Below are 19996 nucleotides of genomic sequence, written 5' to 3' on the forward strand. Positions count from 1 at the left end.
AGGCACTCAAATTTATTTCTGATGTTGATGCAACTGTTATAATCTGTCCGGAATACACAGTGTGTGTGTGTCTGTGTGTGTGTTGCCTCAAGATTCTAAAATGTACACAGAATCTGAGGGTATGAAAAAATTTATACTGTGGAAAGAATTAATATTAAGGAGAAATATTTTGCTGCAAGGATGCTTAACACAAAATTACATATGACTGGAAATTTTAGAAACAGTTTATACATCTAAAAATACAGTATTTACCAATGGAGTTATTAAAACTATGTTTACATGCAATTCAATTTTATGCAGCCAATAAAAATTAAATTCTATTGAAATTTTGTAAATATTTATGTATCTTCCCCATTTAGGAAAACATATAGACACAGAAAGGTAATATATATACATATATTATGCACTGAGGTGGTACAGGCATTTCAATTTTAGAATGTACAGGGCTAAGATGGAATAACAGGGACAAAATATAAGCTCCTGACTAAAACAACCAAAAAAGCAGATTAAAATATACAAAGTATTGGACACAGGGCAACAAAGGACAATTATCCCTAAGAAATAGAAAAAGAATGAGGTAAGCCGTATGATTACCCCAGTTTCCTGCCCCAAGAGCTAGGCCAGGAGAAATTCAAGTGGAATCCTGGGAACTTACTGAGTTGAAGTAGCAGATTTGAGAACCCAAAAAGCTTAAGTTCAGAGTATAGCAGAGGAGAGAAGTGAAAAGACAGAAAATTCCAAAGATCTGTATTGCCCACTGGAGTATTCAACAGAGAACTGATCAGATGAGGCACATGAGGAAACTGTTGGAGGCTGGAGTAATATCCATCTGAAGAGTTTCTGTTCCCACCAGCAAGACTGGAAAACCTCATCATTCGCAGGATATTGGACAGAGAGCACAGAGAAGCATGCTGCCCCAGTAGTGGGGACTAATTAGCCCTAGACTAAACACTAAGTTGATCCCACCGAACAAAATTTAAAATCAAGACATGAAAAGATTAAATAGTTTCCAAGTGATTAACTGTGACTCAAAAGAAAGCTTGAGAATATTTACAGAAACACAGAAATGTCCAGCATCCAACAAGGTAAAATTCATAGGCTGGCATCCAGTCAATGATTACCAGTCAAGCAAAGAAGCAGGAAAAAGTAAAGTGACAGAAATAGAAACTGTGCAAAATAAAGCACTGAGAGAAAAACAGAAATAGGAAAAAATAAAAGAACATCAGTGAAATGTGGGAAATTTTCAAGTGGACCAATATACATATAATTGGAATCCCCAAAGAAAAAAGGAAAACAAAAATATTTGAAAAATAAAGGCCAAAAATTCAAAATTTAATAAAAACTATAAATTCAAAAATTCAATAAGCTTAACGAACCAAAGTACAAGAAACAAAGAAAAATGCACAAAAGTACATCATAACCAAATTTATCAAAACATAGTAATAACAATGAAATCTTTAAAACTGTCATATTAAAAAAAAGAATTATAGCATAGAAAGGAACAAGGATAATGGTGACAACAGATTTCTCATAAAAAATAATGCATGCAAGAAAAACAGAGATAAATATCTTTAAAGTAACAGGGAAAAAAATAACCCTATCAATCTAGAATTCTATAAACATGGACAACACTTTTCAAAAGTAAAAGTAACAAAAAATAAAAAGTAAAACAAAGATATTTTAAGCATAAAAAGATGAAAGAATTCAGTATAAACAGACCTTGAACTATACGAAACGTCCAAAAGGAACTCCATCAGACACAAGGAAAACTTAATCATATGGAAATATAAATCTTCACCAAAAAATGGAGAATACCAAAAATAGTAATAAAATTAGTATATATAAAAAACAAGTTTTCTTATATATCTTTTTAAATTATAATTGACAACTCACCGAATGGGAGAAATATCTAGAAATCATATATTTGAAAAGTGACTTGTATCCAGAATATAAAAAGAATTCTAAAAACTCAATAATAAAGACCAAAAAAGCCAATTATAATGTGAGAAAAGATCTGAACAGACATTATGCAAAATAACATATACAAATGACCAATAAGTATACAAAAAGATACACCACATCATTAGCTTTTAGGGAAACAAAAATCAAATCTACAATGAGATGTCACTTCACACCCTCTAGAACAGCTATAATCAAAAATACAGATAACAACAAGTGTTGGTGAGGATATGGAGAAAAGGAACCCTCATGCATTGTTTGTGGTAATGTGAAATGGTGTAGCTACCGGGAAAAGCATCCTGGTAGTCCCTCAAAATATTCAACAGAGTTTCCATATGACCCAGAGATTCCACTCTTAGGTATGCATAGCCAAAAGAATTAAAAATACATGTCTGTAAAAGTTTGACTTACTATATAGGTTTTACAGGATCTGAGACAAATAAGGAAGATAGCCTGGGCTGGTGTTGCTCAGTGGATAGAGTGCTGGCCTGTGAACTGAGAGGTTGCCAGTTCATTCCTGGTCAGGGCACATGCCTGGGTTGCAGGCCAGGTCCCACTTGAAGGCATGTGAGAAGCAACCCTTCCATTCTCTCTTAAAATAAATGTATAAATTATTTTTTTAAAAAAAGAAGATCTGACTGATGTGGCTCAGTGGGTTGGGCATCCTCCTGCAAAACAAAAAGGCACGGGCTCAATTCTTGGTCATGGCACATGCCCAGGTTGTGTGAGAGAGGCAACTGATTGATGTTTCTCTCACACATAGATGTTTCTCTTCCCTTCTTTCTCCCTCGCATCCCTTCTCTATAAAAATAAATAAATAAAATATAAAAATAAATAAATAAAAATACATGTCTACACAAAAACTTATACAAGAATATTTATAGAGGCATTATTCAAAATGGTCAAAAAGTGGAACCAATATAAATGTCCACTTTTGTACTGACAAATGAATAGATAAAAATTATGTGGTACAGTAGCCCCTCTCTATATCATGGTTCACTTATCGCGGCCTCACTGAATCGCGAGATTTTTTAAAATATTATATTTAATTATTTATCACGGATTTTTCACTATATCACGGGGTTTTGCGGTACTGTAGACATATGTTAAAGTTACGTAGGTTTAAGAGTGTAGAATATGTTTAAGAACACAAGTAGTATTTATAAAAGTGTGGAAAAGGTTAATAACAGAGTGGAAAAGGTTAATAAGGGACTGGGAACAGTTTATAAGTGTGCGGGAAGGGTTTATAAAGCCTTAAAATATATATAAATACTAAAATAAATGTAAGGTTCCTACTTTGCGGATTTTCACCTATCGCGGGGGTGGGGGGGGTATGTCTAGAACATAATACCTGCGACAAGTGAGGGAATACTGTATTTCCAAACAATGGAATATTATTAGACAATAAAAAGAAATTAAATAATGATAAATGCTATAACCTTGCATGAACCTTGAAAATATTATGTTAAGTAAAAGAAGCCAGTCACAAAATCCCAAGTGATTCCAGTTATATGAAATATCTAGGATATGTAAATCTATGAGACATAAAAGTAGATTAGTTTCTGTCAGGGGGTTGAGGGAAGATGAACAGAGAATGACTGATAATAGTACAGGATTTCCTTTGGGGAAAAATTAAAATGTTCTGAAATTGATTATGGTGATTGTTATATACTTTTGAATATATTTTAAAACCACTGACTTATACTTTTTCAGTGGTTGAATTATATGTGAATTATATCTCAATAAAATTGTTAGAAAAAATTGACAAAAATAACATGGAGATCATTACAACAGTGAAAGTAAAGACAAAGCTAAGAGGGAAAAATGTAAGTATCCTGTTGAAAGCCATACTATTCAGAAAGAGGTGTAATAGCACTGAAAAGTAGTCTACAATAAATTAAGGCTTACTATAAATGTAGAATGAACCACTAAAAAACAAAAGAATTATAGCTAATATTCCAAGAAGTAGATAAAATAAAATCATAAAATATACCAAACACAAGAAAAGGAGATGAACAAGGAGTTAGTTAGTAAGGATATAAGGACTTGAACAATACAATCAACCAACTTAGTATAATTGACACTTTGAGAACATTCAACCCATCACCAGCAGAACATATATTGTTCTCAAGTACAAAAGGAACTTGTACAAGGTAGGGCATATTCTGAGCCATAAAACAAGTTTCAATAAATTTAAAAGGCTACAAGTCATACACAGTATGTTCTCTGAACAATCTCTGGAAGATCACCAAATGCTAGAAAATTAACCTATCTCTAAATACCTTAGGGATCAAAGAAGTAACTAAAGGAGAACATTAGAAGGTATTATGAGTTAAATGAAAGTTTGAGTATTTTTAAATGAATGAAAATAAAAACAAAATATTAATATTTGTGGGATGCCACTATGAATATATATATATATATATATATATATATATATATATATTCATATGTTTGTAAAACACAAGGACATGACTTCCGGCCAAGATGGAGGCTTAGACGGACACGCTAGGTCTCCCTCTACAACTAGAGAGGAATACAACTACTTCAAAACAAAGGATAACTAGAAATTCCAGAAAATAAAACTACACGGAAGTCCAACATATGAAGTTATAAACCAGCGGTGCCATTTGGGCAGGTAAGAGTTAAAGAGGGCAGTGCTGTTTGCGGTGGCACCCGGAGCGGCGGGTGGCGAGGAATCCCGGCTGCGGTCAAGCCCCAGGCAGTGTGCGACCCCAGCGCTGGGGAAAGCAGCCACCGCATCGCCTTGAACAGTGAGGCCCAGGGGGGCGGGAGGACGGATCCCGGTCTCCTAGCTGAATAACTGTGTGAATCCATCTTGGACCCCCGCCCCCAAAGAAAGCACCACAGGGCTGCGAAATAGGTCGCGGACAGGCAGGCGCCGGTCGCTGATTTGTGACGCCAAACGGCGCCGGTCGCTGATTTATGACGCATACACAGGCACTGCCCCGGACAGCCGGCCCAAGAAAACAAAACGCATCTGTCAAAATGAGGCAGACAACTATAGAAATACCGGTGACACAACTCACCAGGCAGCAGATAGAGAACCTGACAGATGAACAGATAAGAAACCTGTCAGAGGCTCAGTTCTGGGCCATTGTTATCAGGTGGCTTACAGAATTCACAAAAGAGCAGGAAAAAGATAAGAAAGAAGCTAAAAACTTTCATAACGAAAGGAACAAAACCGCATACGAGACAGATGGTGAGAAAAAAAAATCCAGAGTTCATTTCAACAAACTGGAATATGGAGAAGGAACAAGCAGTCAACCAATGCAGCGAGAGGAAATGGGAAGCAACAATGAGAGGATCAGAAACCTCTGGGACAGCTATAAAAGGCCCAACATAAGAATCATTGGTTTGCCAGAGAATGAGGAAGATGAACTAGAACTTGAAAAATTGAGTGAAAATATAATAAAGGAGAACTTCCCAGACTTGGGGAAGAGAATAGACTTGCAGGTCCAGGAAGCAAGGAGAGTTCCCAAGAGACTGGACCCAGGGAGAACCACTCCAAGACACATTATAATCAAAATGTCAAAAATTAAAGATAAAGAGAGAATCTTAAAAGCAGCAAGAGAGAAGAAAAGAATTATGTACAAAGGGGTCCCAATTAGACTATCAGCTGACTTCTCAAGGGAAACCCTACAGGCAAGAAGGGACTGGCAAGAAATATTCAAAGTAATGAAAATCCAAAACCTACAACCACGAATACTCTATCCAACGAAATTGTCATTCAGAATAGAAGGACAGAGAAAGTGTTTCCAGGACAAAATAAAACTGAAAGAGTTCATTAGATCCAAACCACTGTTATATGAGATGTTAAAGGGACTGGTTTAAAAAAACAGAAGCTAGGGAGATGAAACAAAGGCAAACTAAATAGGCAATGAGAGTGGAAAAGGAACTGTGGGTACGGGAAGCATATTGGGGGGAGGTCAACAGGGAGGGGGAATGGGGAAAGGGAGGGAGATGATATAGGAATTGGGGATCAAGGTAGGAGGGAATGGAATAGACGGAGAGAGGTTGGGAGGAACTGTATGCACACAACTAATGGACATAATCTAAAAGGGGGGGACAACTGGAGGGAGGGGGGCCACCGGGTGGAGGGGAGCAGAGGGAAGGGAAATTGGCACAAATGTAATATTTTAATCAACAAAACATATTAAATCTGAAAAAAAAAAACTTTCGTATGATTTAAAAATTAGAAATAACAGAGTGACTATTGGTGATATTAAGAAATTACTATTAATTTTACTGAGTATGGTGATGGTTTTGTAATTATGTTAAAGTATCACCTATTAGATATGTTGTCTAGGATTTGTCTTGAAATGCATTTGCGCAGAGAAAAAAAAAGTTTGGGTAGATACAAAATAAAGCAAAGTAAGGTCAATATGGTTATTTTGCTATTCCTTCTAATTTTGTTTGAAATGCTTCACAGTAAACATTAAAGATAGCAATCTTAAAATCAAAACCAAGAAAAAAAAAGACTATTTGAGATTTTTGTAAGTAGATGAGTAAAATATGTATTTAATTACTGGTACTTTTAACACTACAACTTCTGTTTTGATTTTTATAGATGGTTGAGGTCTACAAACTTTACGATGTACCATAATGCTCACCATGATACCAAGCTAAATATTACAAAATTATCAAAGGTGTGACTCAATGTACAAAATTTACTTATATGTAGTTCGTGTGTTTTAATCAATTAAATATATTTTTTGTAAGATGGAGTAAATCTAATGAGTCATTTAAAGTTATATTTAGCTGTGCTAATGGCATACCATGAGTTTTTGTTGTTGTTGTTTTGTTTTGTTTATTTGTTTTTGCCAGGTAAATATGTGACTACCATTAATTACTTTGGATAACTTTGGTGTGCCCTTTTGTCTTTTTCTTCACTGCACTTTCAAAGAGTTGAGTTAACCTTATCAAATTTTTCACAATACATTTTCACCAAGATGTATTTCATTCTAAAGGAAGATTTGACTTTTTTTTTTTTTACAAAATCCACCTATATTTTGCTCTATGAAAATTGAATTTTTCAGCAGTTTAAATAAAAATAAAATATGATGGTTATTTGACTGGGAACTTTGTTGTTCACAGAATTTTTTATACTATGAGAAGCTTCATTTTAAAATATCTGCCATGTTTATTTACACAATTAAGATATATAATTTTTGAATTATAGTAATTTGAAGATCATATCTGCTGAGTCTACTCTCTAGTTTAACAGAAATTATAACAAAGCAAAGCTTCAAAAATTTGTATAAAATGACACATATTCTTAGCATTTTCTAAAGTTAAAAATAAAAAATGTGGAATAAGGAAAAGGATAACTTGGGAAACTCAGTTAATTTAATATGCAGTCAGTTCAATGTAGTGTGTTGAAAATCCAATCAGACATTGGCATTTTCTGTAAGAAATATACTTTTAACACAACTTAATAAGTAGAGAGGAAGACAGTCTGCTAAAAGAATAATTTCATTTTTAACTCAAAATAACTGATACATCCTAATGATGAAAGATTTCTTGTATGTGTAAGACAAAACTGAGTTATAATGAGGTTATTCATTTTTTTCTTAGACCAGAAAATAAATGAACTGTAAGTAATGGTTTCCAATTTAGAGTTCTTTTTTCATGCTGAAAATAAGGACTTTGCAAAACTCCTCTGATATATATCTGAGTGCCTCTGTATGCTCTTCAGTCATTAGAAATGAATTTATAGGGGTTGAAGCAGAAAGAGAGAGTAAAGTTCTATTTATATTCTCTAATATAGGAGTATTGTCATGAAACCCTGAGGGTAAACATTCTAAGAAAAATAAATAATGTCTACAATAAATAAACTAGAAAAGAAACTATAATCTCAAAAAAAGTAATTGCCACTAAACCTAATAAAGCAACTTTCTTAAAGAAAGACTTTTGTAGGAGATATTTTTAGAAGAATGAGGTAGAATAAAGACATGGTAAAAATACATTTTATAATCAAAAGATTATTTAAATGTTACCTTGGGGTAACATTCTAAGGGGTGAAGAATATTAACTTGTGCCATCTATATCTTGTTTGGCCATTGTGAAACCTTAAGACATATTTTCAAGGCTTGAAATTCATTTCTATTATCTTTAATGCAGATGATATGTGTATTCTCTAAATCAATTGCTTACTGTGGTATTATAAATAAAGAAATCCATGTTTAAAAAGGAAATTGAAAAAAAAACAAAAAAAAACACAAGGACAGCCCGATACAGAATGTTAGAGATTAAATAAGGTAAGGAGGATGTCCATATGGGAAGGTAGCCCAGAGCACTTGTCAGAACCTGAAAGGTGTGGAGTCTTGGTTTTCAATAGCTATAAAAATAAAAATAGATGTAAGAGTATGTGCTTACATATATACAGTGAGAGGCCTGGGAGTATTGACACCCCAAAAATGACAAGTATCCTAGCACTTAGACCTTGGTCTCTAAATACCATTCTCCACTGAAAGAAACCAGGCTCTTTGGAAAAATGTATTTTTCCAGAGCTGGGACAAGAAAGGTGCATGATGACTCAGAACATCTCATGCCAGAAAGTAAGACAGCACTCAGATAATTAAGGAGACACGTCAACAGGGCAAGGAAACTAGCCTGAAGACACCCCCAGCCTATATGGAATTTTCTTAGCTTAAAAATTACTGACAGAACAAATTTATAACCCTTTGAATAAAATAAGAATCCATGAGTTCATTTTAATATAAATAAACTAAGAGAAGTTTGACAAGAAATGGGATATTTGCATAGACTCAAATACTTCCCCACATAATTCTTATTAACTACAATGGAAAAATAGTAACCTTACAGTGGAGAAGCCTGGAAGACACCACCATAACCTGGTGATCAATGTAACCATCCCTGGAAATTGGGACCAATCAACATTGTGTACCACCTGGTAAGACGTGATGAGAAGAAAGCACCCTCACTTCTGTGAGATTCCTGCCAAAGTTTCAAAATCTGAATTTAATCAAAAGGAAACATGGGTCAAAGGCAAACTGAGAGACATTCTACAAAATAACTGTCCTATCGTCTTCAAAACATCAAGGTCATTGAGGAGGAAAAAAACTGAGGAATTGTTTCATATAAAGGAGACTAACAAAAGACACGACAAATAGAATGTAAGGTCCTGGACAGGACCCTTTGCTGAGAAGGATATTTTTGACACAACTGGGGAAAACTTGAATGGGATCCAAAACTTAGCTGATAGTACAGTAAAGGTGTTAACTTCCTAATTCTGATGGTGATTTTATGACTATGTGGAGGAAGATCCTTGTTTGCAGGAAATACATTTTAAAGTATTTGAGGGTGTTAGGGCAATGGCAGCAATTCATTTTTAATTGACTACCTTTGTACTGCACTTGCAACTTTTCTGTAAATGTGAGAGAGGAGAAGGCATGGGGGTGGAGGAGGGGAGGAGCAGGCGCAAGAGAACAAGCCCCATCTCTTAAAATAAATGTGTTTAATTAGAAGGGTGTGTTCATGTGTCACTACTAAGTGTAAGAACAGACATTCCCAAGAATAAATTTAATTTAAAAAAATGTTTTAATCTAGTTAGAAGTTAGTGTTACAAAATACATGATTCTCCCAGTCACACATGTGCCTGATTTTAGAGAAGACGGGAAAAGACAGCGCATAATATAAGAGGCATGTTGCCAAAAGTCACATAGGCCTTTTGAAAAAAGGAGAAGTTTGCACCACAGTAAACAGTACAGGCAGCATCATACCACCAAGTTTTACTATATTTTCAAAGCTAAAGAAATATTACAGTATCAGAGAGAGACGTTTACATTCAATAAAACAAAGAACAAAACAGAAGCCCCTGCAATGTTTCTTCTGCTTCCAGGATATAAGGGAACTGTGAAAAGGTACCATGTTCTTTGAAGATGGTGGATTATGAAATTTCTTCTGCCTACAGTGAGAATAATCTCTCCCAGATGTTGTCTGGCCCACAGCATGCTATTCAAAAATATGAATGTTTTGTTTATTTCAAAATTCAAGGGCCAAATAAGAAACCTAGTTTCCTTCACTAATCTCTAATTACACTGGAGAAAAGTCAGCTTTAAAAAAAAAATAAGTGTACATCCTAAGTCTAGACGTATACATCCTGCCCGAAGATTTGAGGGGAAAAAAAGTATACCTGATAAATACAATCCTAGTATCTACTTTGCCATGAGAAAAATAATGAGGCCCTTCAGTTCATTTCCTTTTCTGCTCCCAGTATACACCACTTTTCCTCTGTGAGTCCCTGGTGGCAATATCTCTTTAAAACAAACTGCTTGAAAACAGTGAGTATAGAGAGAAAGCTAAAGAAAACTAGTATTGTGCTGGAGGATGAATTATTCCCAGCTGGGTTGTGGCTATGTAAATAGCGTAGTTGCCTGAGGATTCACATACACACTTTTGCCAACTTGAGAGGTCAGCAAGAAAAGGCTGGCCTCATTCATTAATATAACAATTCAGTGAGTAAGATTTCAAACATTATCCCTGTTGAAGACATTAGGAATGTGAAACAAAGGGAATTAAATGACTCTTCTTCGTTCACAATGATTTGGTAACTATCAAAACAAACAAAAAAGGGCTCTTCCCTAACTTCCGTGAACAGTATTCTAACTCCTGTTTTCCTTTTTATGAAAGGGTTTTAAATGTAACAGGGGATATCTTTGGAAAAATGATTGTTGAAGCTGTTTATCACAAAAGCAGCAAAAAAAGGAAAGGAAAGAAGCCTTTTTATAAACTATGAACGAAGAGTAAAACCACAAAGTGGCCACAGTGCTCCCCTTGCCTGAGACAAGACCTGAAAACCAACTGGAGACCTAAAACCAGCTGGGAGGCACCACTTTAAGGACTTTTAACCCTCTAACTCTCAGCCTGCAAGATGCTGTCTTCATGTCCAGAATATTCCGAGGGGGAAATCCAAACACAGAGAGGTTGGAGATTGTCATACAGAAAGTTCTAAATAGTGTGAAAGAGATTATGCAGCCACCCCAAAGAGAGGGTAAGGCATCATAATATTAGAAAGGCAATTCTGGTATAGAAAGAATCAAAAGGAAAGAAAGTTTTGCTAAACTGATGTTACCTAAAAAATCTGGGAGAAGAAGAAACAGGCAAACAAACTCAGTGGCTACAGTTTCTACCAAGAATTTCCTGAGGCTTGAAAAGGAAGGCGTGTGTCGTAGGACCAGGCTTAATGGGATTGCTGTTTTAAGCCAAATAAGCAGAGAACATATCTGTAAATCCTTTATATTCCAAGAATTCTCCATTTCACACTACTGGAGCTCTGGGCTCTGAGAAACTGAATGTGGTGTGCTCAATCCACCGCAGAAAAGTAGCTCCACGGGAAAAAGCAAAAGGCCACCTCTCTGAAGAACCACCCGTTTTCTTTGGGTGGTGGCTTTGGAGGTGACTGGGGTGACAAGCAAGGACCCTCCTCCTGCTGGGGCCTGATGGTTTCATTTTGGAGCCTGATCTCAGATCCATGTTACATGAACGCTTCCCAGTTGGAGTTCATAGCGCCACACTGATTTCTTTTGGCTCCAATCCTGCACTGCAGCTGTTTGCACTTATTTGAGCGATGGTGTATTTTGAAACAAAACGAACCAGATTTCCCCTACTGCCTATGTCAGTGCCTGGTAATGGGGAACATTAACTCTTTCACAGCCTGGCTACTGATGATTTTAATGTAGCCATCAAGTGAAGGAAGACGTAAGGAGACACTAACCCAGAGCTGGAAAGGGCCTCCAAACGAAAAGTTCATTTCAAGGCAAAGGGAAGATATTTCATCACCCCATCCATTTCCAAACAAGTTTCAACCAGGTTACAGAAAGTTATAAAAGAATAAGAGTCATGACCAGCAACAATTATATGCCAACAAATTGGATAATCTAGAAGAAATGGATAAATACCAAGACTGAATCAGAAAGAGAAAATTCGAAGGTGCTTAATTTACAGGCTAGAAGAATATCAAATGCCTTGCAACTGGGTGTCTTTCCAATAAGAGAGTCTTGCAGATATAGAGACTGGTTATGGGTTATGCTGTGTAAATTAACGTGTGTGTTCTGTTTTCAAAGGGCATAAGCCTATGATCTCATTACCTGAGTGATTGTCTCTATGTATCGTCGGCAGCCGTCCGTCTCGAGAGACGATGGTGTAGCTTCTTAAGAGTCTATCTGCACCGCCGAGAATGGCTGTGCAGTCCGACTCGGGAGTGACATGGTAGTATCTGTCTCCTCCCGTGTTGAATCGACATCTTGCGATGACGCCGAAGCTACAGAGCCTGGGCAGGGTGATATGGAGGGTCTGCTGTTGCCCATGCAGCAGACCCCCCCCTCTCTTCGCAGCTGAAGGATCCAAGGGAAAGACGGAGTCAATACAGCTTGGCTTCAGGTGCGCCGCAGGAGTTGCCGGTGTTGACTACAACGTCAAACCGCCTTAGGGACTCCGGCTCCGGATTTTCTGTCGGGGTTTACTCCCTTAGCCTTTCCCCTGAAGAGGTATGCCGCAAGGCAGCGGAGGTTTTTTGGAGTCAGAGTTTTCCTTCTCTGTGTCTCTATGTATAGGCCTCACTTAATCCTATCTGCATTGCTGCTTCCTGAGATGCAAGGGTTTGGCTGAACTAAGTGGCTGGGCTGCTGAAGCATGGGGTGGTCTGTGGGCTTCACTTTAAAACTGGTCTCTCTTTTTTATCCTAAAAGCTTGGACAGAAAGGGCCCAGAGGTCTGAGTGGGGGGAAACCTAAAATATTCACCTCAGCCCAAACTAAGTATAGTGAGCAAAAGGTTTTGGACAGGTGTGATGTGCCTTGCACACCTTCCTCCAAAGAGCCTTTTTTTCCTCTAATATGGGACATTGAAAAATTAATCCCTGCCTTTTGTCATCTAGTGGTTATGGATTTAATGATGCCTTTTAACCCTGTTGCCAAATCTGTTGCCCCAAGAATACAACAAGGATGCCAGCCTGTTAAACAAAGCACGCCATTGTCTGGGGACAACCAACTGACCTGGAGTCTGCAAGATCCTTCCCCATGTGGGAGGGCCACCCTCCCCTTCACACCCCAACTCTTATTAGTGATTTTTGGCCCAAGGGCAGGTAGGACGACGACCATGTCCAGCTTGAAGCAGCTAGAGGAGCACGAGACCTTCGACCATTGTCCTTAATAAGATTATAAAGGGGAACCCTGGCTGCTGTGGCTCAGTGGATTGAGCGTCGGCCTACGAGCCAAGTGTCACTGGTTCGATTCCCACTCAAGGCACATGAATAGGTTGCACATCAGGTCCCCAGTTGGGGGCGCAAGTGAGAGGCAACCACACTGTGATGTTTCTCTTACTCTCTTTCCCTTTTCCCCCTCTCTCTAAAAATAAAATAAACAAACAAATAAAAAAAATTTTTTTTAAATTATAAACGGTCTTAAGTCTGACAGAGAGGAATTGTTATTTTTATTGTTTATTGTTTATTTTATTGTTATAAAAAATTAATTAATTGTTTTAAGAAAGAAGAATATAGGAAAGGGTGAAGCCAAAGAACTTGTATGCATGACCGATGGTCATGAACTAAGGGGGGTGAGATTGCTGGGGGAAGAGGGGTACTGGGCAGAGGGCAGCAAAGGGGGAAAAACATTGGAACTATTATAACAACATAATCAATAAGATAAAATTTAAAAAAGAGAAAGAGAAAATTCGAACATAACAAGTAAATTGAAGCAGTAATCAAAAACCTTTCAAAAAAAGAAGGACTAGGACCAGACAGTTTCATTGGTGAATTCTACCAAATACTTAAGAAAGAATTAATGCCAATCCTTCTCCAATTCTTCAAAAATATTGAAGAGGAGGGAACACTCACAATCTCATTTTACGAGGCCAGTTCTATCCTGATACCAAAGCCAGGTAAGGACACAATGAGAAAAGAAAACTACAGGCCAATACCCCTGATGAAAATGGATGCAAAAATTCTCAACAAAAATCTAGCAAACTAAATTCAACAGCATTAAAAGGATTCTACACCATGATCAAGTGATTTATCTCTGGAATAAACATTATACACCATGTTAATAAAGGATAACAATCATATAATCCTCTCAATAAATGCAGAAGAAGCATTTGACAAAATTCAACATTCTTTCAAGATAAAAACTATCAACAAGTTAGGAATAGAAGGAATGTAAACTCAACATTGTAAAGGCCATATGTGACAAACCAACAGATAACATCATGCATATACCAGAAGGGCCACTGATTCCTGGGCCCTACTGAGTCACACTATTGAATCAGACTGTGTGGGTGGGAACCAAGAACCTGTATTTTAACAAGTGCCCATAGTGAATGTAGGTTGAAAGCCAGATGTGTTAACTACTGCATCAGACCAGTGGTTCTGAATCTGTCACATGCAGCATCCAGAATTCACTGGAGGGCTTATTCCAATACAGATGGCTGGGCCCCACTCCATTGAGTTTCTGTTCAGTACATCAGGGATGGACCTACAAATCTGTACTTACTTACAAGTCCTCAGGTGACCCCAGTGTTGCTGGTCTGGGCTCTACACTTTGAGAACCACTCACTAGACTGTTCGTTTAATACCCACTTGTCCCACATGGCCTTTGATACAATGGAAAGTAAATAATTCATGACTGAAGGCTCTGATAAGTGTCTGCAGTGTTCAGCACTGTTGATTAAAAAACAGCTTCATGTGCTTTTGATACCAGACATAAAAAGCAAATTTGGCATTTTCTTTAAAAAAAAAAAATAAATTAGACTGTAATCCAAATCGAGGGCTACTTCACTTACTCAATTATGAGAGTTACCAGAAATTTTTAGGAAGAAGCTTTTGAATTATTTATTAAAGGCTTTAAATATAACTATAATGTACAGCATGGTAACTACAGTTAATACAGTATTGTATATTTGAAAGTTGCTAATAGATCTTAAAAGTTCTCATTACAAAAAATAATTATAACTATTTGTGGCGATGGATGTTAACTAGACTAATTGTGGTGATCATTTCACAATACATACAATATTGAATCATGTTCCACATCTGAAACTAATATAATGTTAATTATCAATGATAATCCACATATAATGTTAAAGACAAGTGGAAACTCCATGGACCAGTGAAGAAGAGATCTGAGGGCCTGTGTTACCATTTATAAACCTTGGACATTAAAATAACAACACACTTAGTGAAGCTACTAAGAACCCATTATTTTTGAACAGGATACCATCCCAGTATGTGTCCACGAGAATAAGAGAACTGCAAAACAACAGCTTTAGTTTTGACAAAGTCAATAGCAAGCTGTCCTTTAAGGAAAGGACTGACCAATAGGCCTGAGGCTTCTTAAATTCACTTCCTATTCATGAGCATAAGATTTAGGATAGCTCTACTGGAAAGTCAGTATCTCATTCATACAAAGGGCATTTTTTTTAAGTTTTTAAATTATATATTTAAAAGAAGGACAGATGTGGACATAGATAGGCTTTCTGTCATTTAGAAATGAAATGTGTTCTGTCAAAAGGTAAATCCTTTACTCTATATAAATCTCAGTGTGGCTGTATCAATCCTCTCAAAAAACATGAAAGTCTGGAAAAATGTGAAACTCTAAAAAGTCAGTCCGTTCAACCCAGAGGCATTTCATTAGAATCAAAGCTGTAATTTTTTTTTAAAAAAAGAAGAAGAAGAAGAGGCTGTGATTAAACCAATAAGTCTTGCAAATGCTCATAAACTGACTTCTGAATAAAGATGACATCAGTCCGTAATATTTCCCCACCCAGTTTCCACTTAAAATACACATTAAGACAAACAAAAAGACTAAACTCAAAATGGCTTTGCAACCAAGAATACCAGCCAGCCATTTATAAGAACCTGGGAGTAATATCTATTAGGTACAGCAAAGATAAAGCTCCATTTAAAGCAGTGTCCAATGAATACTTTGCTTGCTGAAAAGGAAAAGCTAGAAGTGACAAAGTTCAGACCTCTCCCACTCCACCCCGTCTTGCAGAATAGAGAGTTGGGATGGATGGGAGAAGTGGGCACAGCCCTGTGCTGTGAAGCTCTGCTTTCTGCAACAACCAGACCGTGATCCACTATTCTCCCTTTCTCCCAGCACTTGCAGAAGTTGCATGCAAAGAAGTGTTTTCATAAATCAGAAATCACAATAAATAATCCACTGGCTGGTTCATGGCCTCCTGACTAAGGGAGGACAGAAGTCCACCTTTAAAAGATTTGGGTGCAGGGAGAATTCTAACACAAAGAATTTCCTTGTCACCAGTCAAGGCTCTTAGCATTGATGTGTAACTCAGGAAAGAATGGGCCCCACTTTGATTGGAGAGACTTCTTTGGGGAGTAGGGAGTGAAACAGGTCTTCCCCTGTTTCAGCAGTCAAGGTACACAGCCTCAGGGGTCCTCGTAAAAGGGGGGGATCATCCTTGTGGATGGTGTCAGTCACTCACTGAAGGAGGACACATGCTGCATGCCAGAGGTGGGGACAGAATCTAGCAAATGCTGTACCACTTGGCCAGCCGTGTGCCTGAGCAGGGAGCTGAGCCTGCTGAAAAGAATAAGCCTCCCGAAATCAGTCAGGAGCTGCACAGCCAGTAAGGGGAGGGTGGTTTTAACTCCAAATCTAGGCCTGCACTGTCCCATACGAGAGTCACACACCATATGTAGACAGTGCAAAAATAAAATGTTTCTGTCACTGCAATGTTGGACAATGCTGGCACACTGTCCACAAAAACTGTGAAATAGAAAAAGCTTTGTTACTTGTCACTTTAAAAGGAAGTACAGTAATATTATTCTCCTCTACAAAATGTAGTCTCCAGAGAGTGCTGTCATTTTGGAATCAGAATGAAATATAACCAAATGCATCTAGAACAGTGTATACATTAAGACAGTTTTAATAAGCTAACAATAAGTCTTTTTGTTCATTGTGTGTTTTCTACTTTTAATGTGAGACTCAAACACATAGAAATGCTGAGCTGTCTGAAGTAATATTCTTTAAAAAGTAATATGGGTTCTAATTAGGTAGTCATCTATTATACTTTTCTTGTAAATTCCCTTAAGAAATCAATTTTCAAAATTACTGCTAAGCCACCTCCATCTGTACGCTAAACAGTAAACCACCGCAATAGATACAGGGCAGAGCAACGTAGGGTTACAGGTGTTCATGTGAAAAATAACACAATAATTAATAAATAATACAAGAATAAACTGTGTTTCACATACTCACAACTGTAAACTTACTTTTGCCTCACTCTGTATATGTATTGTAGTTACCGTAAGGCAAAATAAATTAATTTAATTTTACCAGACAATATTCACTGTGTGTCAAAGTTAATCACCCAAAACTAGAAGCAAATGGAAACATATTTCAGAAAAAAACTTACCTTTAAAATTGGGAGACAGTCTCACACGATAAAACAAACAATGGAAGAATAGTGAGGATGGACGTAAAGCAATATCCTTCCTCTTTGGAGAGCTGGATAGGTGGGCATTTCCTTAACCCTAATCAAAACTGGATGAACCAGAGGATCTAAAGCCATAAGTACAGATGGGACTTTTCCTGCAACGGCTAATAGGACAAAGCAATTGAAACAGTCAGTGAAAGAGGAATATAAGGGTGAGGCTCTAGTAAGATGTGTCCATCCAAAGTCTAAAGTTCTAGGGTTGTGTGACTTCTTTTTAAAATATGAAAGTGTTGGCTACAAGAAGTCTAATTTGCATGTCCTGGTCAGGAACTCCGGGAATCCAGGCAGGTCATCAGAAGCCCACTTAGAACGGGAATCCCTAAATTCTGTGGAATCAATAAGGAAGTATTTAAACCACAGAGATCCATTCTCAAACAGAGAAAGACAGACTAGGGCTGCCCCAGTCCCTGGAGTTTGGTAGGCAAGGCAGAACGCTGCAAGGCAGAGGAGTGAATCGGTGCAAGTGGCATTTCAAGCACCCGTTCAGATGAACGCTGGCAAGATGAGACCAGCAGGGTGGTAGACAGTTCATTGGAGAGCCGAGCGGGTGAGGAAACCTAATGCAATTTGCTTACCAGACCAGACCACACATTGAAAGAGAAAGGCTATTTTTGAAACGTGTAGTCATCTTTGAGGATGCCTTCGAGTTTTCCTACATGGAAGGAAAACTTTCTTTTGCTTGGAAGGTGGGGGGTGGAGTAAGGTAAACTACTATTTGAGGTGCAGGGACTGAAAAGAGGAGGCAGCAATCATAGAATGGGCAGTCACCCAGATGCCAATGCAACATGGTAGGGTCAGGAGATCCCTTCCTTCACAAGAGCACCATCCCACACACTAGAGCGTGAAAACTAAATAAACATCTAAGGAGCCACATGCCCTGGTAACTATCCCCCAAAACTTTGGATTGCACTTCAAGTTCTTGTGGCTCACAGAAACAAGAATGTGGTGGAAACCAGAATTAGGCTAAGCAGTAATAACACAGAAGTATTGGATTTATTTACATACCAGAGGGGACCTCCCAAAAAAACCAGAATTACCTTCTGGAGGGTGGGCCCAATGTAATACAGGCTTCCCCTGCTAGGTTAGTGTTCTAAGAACCCATCTGTATCAGTGTAGCAGCTGGCGTTGTGAGAGGCAGCATGTGGCTTCAGTGGATTTTTTTTTAAGACTTTCAGTGCATTTACCCATCTCATGATGGGTGATGTAAGAGCACACCTGCCCATACCAAACGGAGTGTTCAGCAGTTTTAGACCAAAAACATCATGACCTCTTACCCCACCCTCCCTATTCACCCAATATCACCCCAAGTGACTTTTTTGTTTGTTTGTTTCCCCAAATTAAAAAAAAAAAAAAAGTCCTCAAAGGGAAATGTTTTGCCAACGTGGAAGAGGTAAAACAAAAAACAGCAGAAGCACTGAATGGCATAAAAATCAATGAATTCAAAAACTGTTTTGAGCAGTGGAAATAACCATTTCAATAGGTGTATTGCATCAAGTTGAGAGTACTTTGAAAGTGACTGAAGTTAATACATGTAAGAATAAATACACAATTTTCTACAAATAATTTCCTTTGGGGGGGGGTCCCTCCACATATTCTTTGCTCACTGTTCCAACCAACACAAAAAACTCTTACTGTTAGTAGTATCAAAGTCGTATTCATTATTTCCATCGAGTTTATCCCAAAAATTCGGACTTAGAGGAAAATACCCAAATAATCGTTCCACAAAGACATAAGATGAAGGGTCTATCATACACCCAGTAGACAGCTGTCACAGTTCTTTATGCCATAAATAGTTGTGAAACATTTGCCTCGAAAAACTATGTCTTCCAATGATAATAACAGTCATCAATTTTGGCTGACATTGGCTTTTCAAGACATTTCTCTCATTCTAGTTCTCAAGTGGCCATATCTAGTGTTAAACTCAAGTTTGCTTCATTCACTAATTCTCTCTTCTGTGCCTTCAGCTTTGTTCTCGCCTCAGTTCCTAGCCCTCAGAATACAAACATGCTATAAATCTTATTTTAAAAAGGAAACAGAAAAATATACTCCCTTGACCACAACTACTACTTCTCCCTTTTCCTCCCACTTCTTGTCCCCTCCCCCACCTCTTCTCCCTTTTTAAGGCCAAGAACATTGAAGAAACAGTCTGTGTTCATTTTTCAGAATTCTTATATGTTGTGCATGACTTCTGCCTCACCATTCAAAATTTTTAGGAAAGGTCACTTTCCTCTAAATAAGGACATTCCTCTCTCCTTATCTTACATGACCCTTTCGTGGCATTTTACATTGTTAATCACTGTCTTTCTAAACTTTCTCTACCCATGACACCATGCTCCCTTGATTCTTATCCAACTTTCTGACAGCTCATTATCGGGCATCTTTGCAAGATCTTCTTCCTCTGAGGATCTGGAAATGCTGGCGCTCTCCTGAGTTCTTTGCTTCGCCCTTTTCTACTCTACCTCTGCTCACGCAGACCCTCTGATCTGTACTAATGGATTCCACAGACACTTGCAGACTGATGATTCTTAAATATGCATTTCCAT

At 37.6% G+C, this 19996-nt stretch overlaps 1 protein-coding gene across 1 annotated transcript in view; it reads right to left on the reverse strand.

Annotated features, from left to right (window-relative positions):
- Positions 1 to 17556, reverse strand: part of LPAR1 (lysophosphatidic acid receptor 1) — a 106742-nt gene extending 89186 nt beyond the window's left edge. The window contains exon 1 of the mRNA XM_090274556.1: positions 17373 to 17556. The gene's annotated coding sequence lies outside the window, so the exon portion shown is untranslated. The remainder of the gene's footprint in view (positions 1 to 17372) is intronic.
- Positions 17557 to 19996: the final 2440 nt, after the last annotated feature.

Source organism: Furipterus horrens, unplaced genomic scaffold (assembly GCF_987537825.1).
Source record: "Furipterus horrens unplaced genomic scaffold, mFurHor1.1.pri manual_scaffold_4, whole genome shotgun sequence".
Classification (NCBI taxonomy): Eukaryota; Metazoa; Chordata; class Mammalia; order Chiroptera; family Furipteridae; genus Furipterus; species Furipterus horrens.